Raw genomic sequence first — 12,394 nt, 5'->3', positions numbered from 1 at the left:
GCTGAGTATATGACAACCCTGTTAATTTTGGTTTCTTCCTTTTTATATCTCTAGTCCCCTTTCCTTCTTCCCTCTCCCTCCATCCTCCTAACACACAGCACTCTCTTCCCCATCACTACCTTCTCTCCAAAGCCTTGGGCCCAGCCTGGGCTGTGGTCCTCACTTGTGCACCTTGCTCTGTGGAAATGACCCCATGCTACCCAGCTGTCATCCTTAGCCTCATTGTCTTCCTGCAGTCTTGATCCTCCCAAGATTGCTTTGTTTAGATGTGCTCTTTCCAAAGAGGCCAGGCAGGGGACTTTCAGAGGAGACCTAGGCTTCAGCGACACTGTAGTTTAAAGAGTAGATCTTGACCTTAGAAGAGCCTGGCTAGATGCAAGCTCTAATGCCCCTCCAGTTTTCCATGGCCTCTTCCCAAGGCTCTGGGCCCTCTTGGCTATGGCTCAGGACTGGGCAGCTTCCTCGCAGCAGGCTGGTTAAACTCTCCCCAATGAGGGAGTGAACAGAGTGCGTGTGCGAATGAACCTCTGCAGCCTTGTTGGTGGACCCTGGTCCTCCCAGCTGCATCGGCTCAGATTTGCAAAAGGGGAGGAGATGAGCTTCTCTGTTCAGACCCACCACCCATGGAGCCATGGAAACAGCCTGCTTCTAGCCTGAGGAGCGGATGTTTTCAAGAACATTAGAGAGAAAATAGGGACGAAGTCCCCCGCCCACCTGTCTCACTCCTTTCTGCAGCCTGCTCCCTGCTTGCCTTTTTATTTTCAGATTCTCCTTTCTCTCCTGACCCAGTCCTCTGCCTGTGGGTAACCAGCCTCCTCTTCCTTATCCTGTAGTTGTTTCTTAAAACAAAATTTTAAAAAATGTTTTTGTTTCTTCTTTCTAATCAAAGGTAGCATAAACAGAACCTTCTGTTTTGTTTGTCTCTTGAAAAAAAAAATCCTTTCATTTCCTTCTCCTTTAACCAATGGGAGCCTCTTGCCCTTTGCCATAGGTTATGAGTGTGAGGAGCTCAGCTGTAGCTCCACAGACATTTAATTAGACTGTGGGAGGGAGGCAGAGAGTGAGCGTGTTCCTCCTACAGCTACAGAGCCAAAGCCGCCTGTTGAGCTGAGGATGCAGAATGCAGAGCTCCCGCGGGATGGCGGAGAAGCGCCAGGTCTCCTGCCTGTGGAGGAGCGGGGCAGGGAGTGAAGGTATGGGTCCAACTATGCTGATCTCCCCTTCCTCAAATTCTGCTGAGTACCAGAATATCCTCCTTGGGAAGATCTTTTCAACTCTAACGGAGTCTTCGAGAAATGAAATCATGCTTTACGGAATTGTAGTGACCTTCAGAGGTCATTCAACGCAGCCCTTCTGCCTGGCAGAGAGTGTGGATCTGAGGCCAGTCCTGATATCTAGGCTTGAGGCTGAAAGGCAACAGAATCCTAGTTCTGGCAGTAGTAGATTTAATTTAGGTATCTTTCTTATTAGTAGGTACGTGCACATGTGAGCTCAGTCGCTTCAGTCATGTCTGACTCATTGCGACCCGACGGACAATAGCCCACCAGGCTCCACTGTCCATGGGATTTCTCCAGGCAAGAATACTGGAGTGGGTTGCTGTTTCCTCTTCCAGGGGATCTTCCTGACACAGGGATCAAACCTCTGTCTCCTGTGTCTTCTGCATTGCAGGCAGATTCTTTACCCACTGAGCCACCTGGGAAGCCCTTTAATGGATATACATGACTCAAAAGATTCTCTTAATCTCTTTACCTCCATCTTTCTCTTTCTTTTTCCCTTCCTTTCTTCCTTCTCCCCTTTTCTTTTCTTTCTTTCTGTCTTCATCTCTTTGAATTCTCCTTCAAAAATCTAAACCAGGACCTCCCTGGTGGTCCAGGGGTTAAGAATCCGCCTGCCAGTGCAGAGGACCCGGGTTCGATCCTTGGTCTGGGAAGACTCCACATGCCACAGGGCAACCTAAGCCCACGTGCCACAACTACTGAAACCTGCACGGGGAGTCCATGCTCCACAAAAAGAGAAGCCACCACCGTGAGAGGCCCGTGCACCACAACTAGAGAGTAGCCCCTCTTACTGCAAGTAGGGAAAGCCCAAATGCAGCAGTGCAGACTCAGAGCAGCAAAAGTAAATAAAGGAATGCAATTAAAAAAAATCTAAACCAGCCACTCTAAGACGGAGGATACAGAGTAGGGGAGCATATTCCAAGGTATCATAGGAATACCATTTCTGTTCTTTTTTCTCTTGCCTGAAGCCCTGCCTCACAGAACAAGTAGACCTATAAATGAGATGTAGCTCATTCACGAATTGCTTGTGTATGACTTGGGAACACATTTTCCCATCAAAAATGATTGATGATTTGGTTCCCTTGCTGGCCCACAGATACCCACTGAACCAAATGGTGGCCTTGAAATATGAGTCTCCTCAAATTTCCTGAGCATTCTATGAGCAAAGAATCCTTAGCAGCCTAAATGCAGTCCCCCAGCTGAATTTTTGAGCCTCTGAGAGCGCTGAGCATCCGATTCAGCCTAGCTGCTTCTGAGATGGTCCTGAGCATGGAGGGACAATTGCTCAGAAGCCATTTACATTAGCTTTGAAATTAGGACAGACTTTGGTTTGGATCTTTAATTCCAGAAACTCCAAAGGAGGAGTGGGTTGGGATAGAAGAGGGCAACGTTAGTCATTCACGCATTCTCAAAAGGAAGGGCGGCTCAGTGGAAAACAGGGTTCTAATCCTTGGCTTCACCACTTTTTATTTTTACGTTATTGAGTGAGTCATTTAGTATCTCTGGCCCTCATTTTCCTTAAAGAGAACACAGAGAAACATGAAGAAACACCTATAAAGAGATACAAAGTCTATTCAGAAATAAACATGTCTATAAATATATTCAGATGAGAGCAAGCGTGTTAGTAGAATGTGATTAGAACTCATTGGTGGTGGCCTGGAAAGACTACAAAGAGAGGAAGAGGAAATACTATATACCAAACACTCACTCTGAATCAGGCACCACTTTGAGTGGTTTGCATAGAAAGAGCAAGCTGGGAAATATATGATTTAAATATATCACCCCAGTATCCTTCTAAGGAAAGAAATTGTTTTTCTTTAGAAAAATACCTCCAATAAGCCACGTTGTGTATGGATGGTGAGGATGTCTTTTGGGAAGAGGTATAAGGAGAATGCCAAACTGTTCTGTACAAGAAATGGATAGAACTTCTGGTTCAAAATGGCAGACTGAGGCACGTAAGTTAATCTCCCCATTAAGATGACGCTAAAGGAATAAAAAAAATGAGCGAACCTGCAATAATCAAAGGAGTAAGGAATGAAGTCAAAATCCTTTCATTGGAAAATGAAAACTAGATGAAAGTGGGTTGATAAACGAAATGCACACGGAGCCTAAGTCCAGAATACATTCAGGTGGTGGCTGCAGAGGACATGGAAGTCAGTCTTCGTGGAAAAACTGGCAGGCTTTGGGCTCAGAGCTGACAGGTGTGGAAAAGGAGTGATACGTTTTCGCCACACTCTCCCCTCGGCACAGGGCTCCTGTCTTACAAAAGGAAGGCGATCTAGAGCTTCTAGTGTGGGCACCAGAGACCACAGCCTCCTCGTCCTGGCCCCAACCTTCTGACGACTTTTTTTCTTTTTTATTGAGGTATAGTTGATTTAAAGTGTTGTGCTGATTTCTGCTGTACAGCAAAGTGATTCAGTTATACCTGTGTATACATTATTTTTATACTCTTCCCCATTATGGTTTATCACTGGATATTGAATAGAGTTCGCTGTGCCATACAGTAGGACCTTGTTGTTCATCCATGCTATATACCCTAGCTTGCATCTGCTAACGCCAGACCCCCCAGTGTGTCCCTTCCCCCACACCTCCCGCTGCCCTCGGCAACCAAAAGTCTGCTCTCTATGTCTGTGAGTCTGGTTTTGTTTCACAGATATGTTCATTTGCGTCATTTAAAAAAATTTTATTGAAATATAGCTGATTTATAATGTGTTGATTTCTGCTGTATAGCAGAGTGATTCGGTTATATACATATAGGCATTCTTTATTATATTCTTTCCCATTATGCTTTGTTGTAGGATATTGATTATAGTTCCCTGTGCTGTACAGTAGGGTTTGTTATTTATCCATTCTCTATATAAGAGTTTGCATCTGCTAATCCCAACTCCCAATCCAATTCTCTCCCACTCTCCTTCCCCTTTGGCTTCACGAGTCTGTTCTCTATGTCTGTGAGTCTGTTTCCATTTCATAGGTTTATTTGCATCATATTTTAGATTCCACATATAGGTGATATCATATGGTATTTGTCTTTCTCTTTCTGACTTTCTTCACTTAGTTTGATCATCTCTAGGTCCATCCATGTTGTTGCAAATGGCATTATTTCATTTTTTATGGCAGAGTAATATTCCACTGTATATATATATTCCACATCTTCTATATTCACTCATCTATCAATAGACAATTAGGTTGTTTCCATGTCTTGACTGTTGTAAATAGTGCTTCTCTGAAATAGGGGTGCATATATCTTTTCAAATTATAGTTTGTCTGGATACATGTGCAGAAGTGGGATGGCTGGATCATATGGTAACTCTATTTTTAGCTTTTCTGAGGAACCTCCATACTGTTTTCCATAGTGGCTGTACCAGTTTACTTTCCCACAAAAAGTGTAGGAGAATACTCTTTACAGATAACTTTTCAACCCAAATCCCCCTAAAGCAAAGCCTGCCCCAGGAAAAGCTCTGTCCTATAGCCTTATTCTCATTCAAATAAACCTACTAGGGAAAGAGACTTACATATACAATAGATACTTGGATAGTCAACCAGATCCTTATTTTTCAGTCCTAATGAACAACCAGATTGGCAAGTACACCAGGAAAATCCTGTGAAACATAAAGACTGAGGTAAATAAACAGAACAACAGAGCTAATTCAAGGAGTGGGATAAAATTTTCTAAATGTGAACTAATCACCCCCGAGAACTTTAATATAATATTATATCCATCATCACCATCATCATCACCATCACCACCACCATCAACACCAACACCACAACCACCATCATCAGTACCACCATCATCACCATCACCACCACAATCATCACCAACACCACAACCACCATCATCATCACCACCATCATCACCATCACCACCACCATCAACACCAACACCACAACCACCATCATCATTACCACCATCATCACCACCATCAACACCATCACCACCACCATCAACACCATCACCACCACCATCAACACCATCACCACAACCACCATCACCATTACCACCATCATCACCATCACCACCACCATCAACACCATCACCACCACCATCAACACCAACACCACAACCACCACCATCATTAACACCATCATCACCACCATCAACACCATCACAACCACCATCATCATTACCACCATCACCACCACCATCAACACCATCACCACCACCATCAACACCATCACCACCACCATCAACACCATCACCACAACCACCATCATCATCACCACCATCATCACCATCACCACCACCATCAACACCAACACCACAACCACCATCATCATTACCACCATCATCACCACCATCAACACCATCACCACCACCATCAACACCGTCACCACCACCATCAACACCAACACCACAACCACCACCATCATTAACACCATCATCACCACCATCAACACCATCACAACCACCATCATCATTACCACCATCATCACCACCATCATCACCATCACCACCACCACCATCACCACCACCATCAATACCAACACCACAACCACCATCATCATTACCACCATCATCACCACCATCAACACCACCATCAACACCATCACCACAACCACCATCACCATTACCACCATCATCACCGCCACCATCACCATCACCACCACCATCAACACCACCATCAACACCATCACCACAACCACCATCACCATTACCACCATCATCACTGCCACCATCACCATCACCACCACCATCGACACCACCATCAACACCATCACCACAACCACCATCACCATTACCACCATCATCATCACCACCATCACCATCACCACCACCATCAACACCACCATCAACACCATCACCACAACCACCATCATCATTACCACCATCATCACCACCATCATCACCATCACCACCACCACCATCACCACCACCATCACCATCACCACCACCATCAACACCATCACCACAACCACCATCATCATTACCACCATCATCACCATCATCACCACCGCCATCAACACCATCACCACCACCATCATCACCAACACCACAACCACCATCATCATTACCACCATCATTACTGTCATCACCAGAACTAACACTTCCTTAGCACTTCTCTTGAACAGGGACTCTTTTAAACAAGCACTTGCTGATTTAGTCCTCATAATATCATAGGAGTTATCCATTATAATCAGCTTATGTTGGAGGTGAAGATATAGCATAGAGATGTTAAGTGACTTGCCCAAGTTCACATGACCAGTAGGTGGCAGTTGAGATCTGAACTCAACCTATTTGACTTTTGAGTTCTTGCTTTGAACCACTAGATTTAACTTTCTCTCATTAAAAATAAAGTAAAATAATTTTTTAATTTAAAAAACAAAAAAAGCTCAAACCAAACAACCAGCCTATGAAATAAAAATAACCAGAGAACAAGAAAAATCCTTGTGGCAATTAAAAATATATGATTGTCAAAATAAAAAATTTAGTGAAAGAGCTGGAAGATAAGGTCAAAGATATCTCCCAGAGAGGGGAGAGAAGAAAGAGGAGAGAGGACAGAGAGAGGGAGGGAAATGGGGGAAGAAAATTATCAAAGAAATTATCCAAGCATATTTCCCAGAGCCAAAGTATATCACGAGTCCTTAGGCTAAAAGGGTATATTAAGTGTCTAACACAAAGAATAAAAATGGTCCACACTGAGACTCGCACTAATGACATTTGAGAACCATGAAGATGAAAGAAAAGCATGCAACCAAACTGACTGGCCTCATTTTAAAATGATCATCACCAGCCTCAAGTGGGCCCCTGAAGCTCCTCTACATCCCCCTACAATTTCCCAGTCCCTTCACTCCCAACTTGGATCTTCCCTGGTGGCTCAGACAGTAAAGCATCTGCCTACAATGCCTACCATGTGGGAGACCCAGGTTCAGTCCCTGGGTCGGGAAGATCTCCTGGAGAAGGAAATGGCAACCCACTCCAGTATTCTTGCCTGGAAAATCCCATGGATGGTGGAACCTGGTAGGCTATAGTCCATGGGGTCGCAAAGAGTCAGACATGACTGAGCAACTTCACTTCACTCCCAACTTGGCTGTTATTTTACATCATCATCATTTCCTCTCTTCTCAATCCTCTACAAATGCCCCCCCACCCTACTCTGTCCCAGCTGACAACAGGGAAGTTACAAAAGTGAACCGTGCCATCCACCCGCCCACCACATCTACCCATGGACTTGCATCTCAGCCCAGATACTCTGCCTTCTCTGACAGCTACACTAGATGGTCTGTGCATGCGTGCCTGCTAAGTCGCTTCAGTCGTGTCCAACTCTTTGTGACTCTATGAACTGCAGCCTGCCAGCCTCCTTTGTCCATGGGATTCTCCAGGCACAAATACTGGAGTGGATTGCAGTGCCCTCCTCTAGGGGCTCTTCCCAACCCAGCGATCAAACCCATGTCTCTTACATCTTCTGCATTGTAAAGTGAGTTCTTTATCACTAGCATTAGTTATGGTCTGTACTTAATCCTAAAACCAGTGCAACAGTTATGATCCCGATTTCATCCTCTTCTGCAATAATTTTTGCTAATGGGTCTTATTAGCTCTTGCCTCTCTTGCTGATCATTCCCATCTGCATAGAAACAGCTTAAAAAGAACACTTCCACTCCCCACCTCCCTCCAGCTATGGCCTCTATTTTCTTTTTCTATAGAAAAAATATCTCCTTGAAAGAGTTGTTATACACCCTCTACAGCTTATCTCTTCTTATTTTTTTCTTGAATACTCTTCAGTCAAGCCCCCACTCCTCAAAACTGATAGTCTCAAAGTCACTACTCTCTTGTATGTTATAAAAATGATCCAATGTTCAATTCTTAGTCCTCAATCCATTTGACACATCAGCAGTGTTCGGTACGATTGATCATTCCCCTTTCCTTAAAACACTTTATCCACTTGATTTCTAGACACCAGTTTTCTGGTTTTCTTCTACTTCACTGGTCACTTCTCACTCTCCTTTTCTGGCTGTTTTCTGTCTCCTTGCTCTCTGAATTCTGGCCCTTTTAGAGTATTTCAGGGCTGACTGTTGAACTTCTTTTCTCTATCTACACTGATTGCCCTGATGATCTCAGTGCAGCAATTCCATTTTAATTCCGTCTATTTGTGAACATTCCCAAATTCATCTTTCCGATCTCTACCCTTCCCTTGAATCCTAGGATTGTATATCCAACTTTTTATTCAACAATATAAGCCTTGTCTAATAAGCATTTCAAGTTTAATATCAACCCAAAATCCTTATCTTCCCTCCACCACTCCAAACCTTCTCCTCCCACATTCTTCCCCACATCAGTAAATGTCAGTTCTATATTTTCAACTGCACATGCCAAAAACCCCTGTAAAACCCAGAAACAGAGCAAAACAAACCTTGGTATCTTTGAATTCTCTCGTATTCCTAACCAAACCTGAGCAAATTCTGATGTGTCTGTCTACAAATTTTCCGGAATCCTATCACTTCTAATTCCACGGCTAATATTATCATCTCAGCTATCATTGTCTCTCATCTGGATTATTATAATAATCTCTTTAGCTATTTCCCTGCTTTTACTTCTGTCCTACTTCTGCCTCTATGAGATGCCAGAGTAGTTCCCTTAAATCACCCTGTACTTCATGCTATGCTTCTCCTCTCATAAATCTTCCCATCTCACTCGGGATAAAAGCCAAAAGCTTTCTATTGACTTTGAAGGCCCTTTATCATCAGGTTCCCCCAGTTCACTTTCCAGTTGTACCCCTATTCTGGGATGATCTTACCACTCTCAACTTTTCCTATTCCTGTACTTCCTCTCTTGAATAATCTGGCCCCAGATAATCCAATGGCTCACTCCTCCGTCTCTGGACACTTTGTTTAAATACAACCTTTTCAGTGGTGATGTTATAAGCATCAACCACATTTGAAAGAACTCAAGGAGGAGAAAAGTTAGTGATGTGTACACAAATATATGCCATTCCTGTGACTTTTTGTTTATTGCTGATGTTCCAGATTTTCTGTGGGTGTTATTTCCTTTCTATCTGAAGTCTTGCTTTAGCAGTTCTCTGAGACCATGTCTGTTGACAAACGAATTCTTCTAGTTTTCCTTCACCTGCAAAACTATTTCACTTTCATTCCTTAAGGGTATTTTCACTGGAAATAAGGGAAACGGTTCTTCTATTTCAGCATTTAAAAAATATTATTCCACTTCCTTCAGACTTCCATGCTTTCTGTTGAAAAATCTGTGGGAACGAGAATCATTGTTTGATAAGTAGTACATCTTTTCATTCTAGCTACTTTTAAATTTTTTGTTTGTTGGGTTTTGTTGTTCATTTTCAGCAGTTTGATTATAATATCCACAAGAATGGATTTTTAATGGACATGAGTTTGTGCAAATTCCAGGAGATAGTGAAGGATAGGGGAGCCTGGCATGCTGCAGTCCATGGGGTTACAAAGAGTCGGACTTGACCTAGCAACTGAACAACAAGAAATGCTCTTGGGGGGTTGCTGACCTTCTTGAATCTACAGGTTTATGTTTTTCACCATTTAGGGAAATTTTATTTCTTCAAGTAATTTTTCAGCACTGTATATTTCTTTTTCTTTTCTTTTTTTTCCCCTTTACTCTTATTTTTCTTTTTCTGGGACTCTGATAGCATTTGAACTTTTTTATTGTCTCACAGGTATCTTAGGCTCCATTCATTTCCCCCCAAGTCTTTTCTTGAAATAATTTCTAATGATCAATTTTAAAGTTCACTGAGTCTTTCCTCTGTCATTTCCATTCCACTACTGAACCCACCCAGTGACTCTTAAATGTTCATTCTTGTATATTTTGCTTCTAGAAGTTTCCCTTGACTCCTTACAGCTTATATTTTTTGCCAATACCATCTATCTTTCAAAAATGTTTTATTTATTTAAGCATTTTTATAATACATACTTCAAAGTCTTTTCAAGATAATTCCAACATTCGTGTATCCTTGGGACTGGTGCCTATTAATTGCCTTTTCCTGTGGGAGCATGCAAATTGAGATTTTCTTCATTATCATACACTGAGGGATTTAGAGTATATCCTGGGCATTTTGAATATTATGTTTTTGAGCCTCTGGCTCTTGTTTAAATCCTATGGAAAATCTTATTATTTTTGTTTTTTTTTATTTATTTGTTTTTATTTTTAAATGAAATTTATTTATTTTAAATTGAAGGATAATTGCTTTACAGTATTATGTTGATTTCTGCCATACATCACATGAATCAGCCAGTATATATGTCCCCTCCCTCTTGAGCCTCCCTCCCATATTTTTGTTTTAACAAGCAGTTAACTTTGTTGGGTTCAGGCTATAAATTTCAACTGGTGCTTCATGAGTTGTGATTTTAATGCCAGGTTTATTTCAGAGTCTTTGCAGAGCCATTTGAATCTTCTCTGTGTGCATACCCAGTGGGCAGCATGGGGACCAGGGTGTGGTGAACTGTTCCTGTAGTTCTGTTCTCAAAATTTGGGGTATGCTGTTTAGGATCCGATGAACACATGCACAGCTCACGGAGATCCCAAGAGCTGGGACATTGTTATGGGGTTGCTTTCTTGAGCTCCTTTCTTACCGTCTCTGGTACCTTCAGGTCCCTCAGCTTTCCCTCTTTGCTGTCCCGGCCAGGAAGCTGGGCTCTAGTTTCTCTACTCTGTCTTACACGTTTTACAACTGTGCTCACTTCTGGAGTCAACCAACAGGAGGACACAGAGAAAAAGAAACCCATGGGGGATTGTCCCACTCTCATCTCTGATTGGAGATGAAGATTCTGCTCCCTAAGAGTTCAGGGCTTTCTCAGTGGCTCAGTTGTAAAGAATCCACTTGTGATGCAGGAGACACAGGAGATACAGGTTCGATCCCTAGGTAGGGAAGATCTCCTGGAGGAGGGCATGGCAACCCACTCCAGTATTCTTCCCAGGAAAATCCCATGGACAGAGGAGTCTGGCAGGCTACAGTCCTTGGGGTCATAAGGATTTGCACACAACTGAAGCGACTGAGCATGCACACACATACACAGAGTTTAAGCATCTTGTACTCTTGCTGCCACTGTTGATGCTGCAAGATTGACACCACAGCGGAATCTGAGACTCTCGGAACAGAGAAAAGGAAAACAGAAAAAAAAAAAAAAATGAGAATTTGCTCTCTTTGAATGCTAAGAATTCCCTTTCCCACTCCTGATCCAGAACTACATGGTGTCTCCTGGAGCTCTCTGCCCAGGTCTGTGGATGTCAGAGGAAAAGTGGGAATTGTACTGCTGACTTGGTGGTACTTCTCAGATTGGTCTGCTTTCCTGATCTGTCTGCTACTATTTATTTCAGAGTCCTCAAGTATCTGAACCACTCATTCTCTGTGGGTTTCATAGCTGTATTCGTCGTGAGGCCCAGGGCAGTGGTGATTACTTCATCAACCCAGCATAAAATCTGCTTTCAAACTTCAAAGGAAAGCAAATTTGAGAGTCATATTAAGTAAGGCTTTACTTACCCAGAGCCATTATTAAGTATAAAGGATATATAACATCATTTTCAGAAATCCAAATGAATATTTAGAATGTTTGCCTCCTAAATAGTCTTCCTAAGAAGGTTGCTTAAGGATGTACTCCTGTAAAACAAAGATGAAATAAGAAAGAGTAGTCTATGAGACCCAAGATATTATAGAACTAACCTAGGAGAAAGGGGGTATTCAAGAAAATAGTTATGTGATACACCTAAAAGTAACTGGTTCAGATTAGAAAATATGGTCCAATGCCTCTGGAATTATATTTCTGTGAAGAAAACGATTCCATGTAATAAATAATTGAGGGCCTAATGATTTCAGGTTATACTAAAAACACATTATTCTTCTCTTTAAAAAGTAAAGAAAACTACAAAAATTCATGTGAGAAATTAATGGTCTACATTTGAGGTCCAACCAGTCCATCCTAAAGGAGATCAGTCCTGGGTGTTCATTGGTAGGACTGATTTTGAAGCTGAAACTCCAATATTTTAGCCACCTGATGCAAAGAGCTGACTCATTTGAAAAGACCCTGATGCTGGGAAAGATTAAGGGCAGGAGGAGAAGGGGACGACAGAGGATGAGATGGCTGGATGGCATCACCGACTCAATGAACATGGGTTTGGGTGAACTCCGAGAGTTGGTGATGGACAGAGA

Source organism: Bos taurus, chromosome 15 (genome assembly GCF_002263795.3).
Source record: "Bos taurus isolate L1 Dominette 01449 registration number 42190680 breed Hereford chromosome 15, ARS-UCD2.0, whole genome shotgun sequence".
NCBI classification, from domain to species: Eukaryota; Metazoa; Chordata; class Mammalia; order Artiodactyla; family Bovidae; genus Bos; species Bos taurus.
This window is presented reverse-complemented; position numbering follows the sequence as displayed.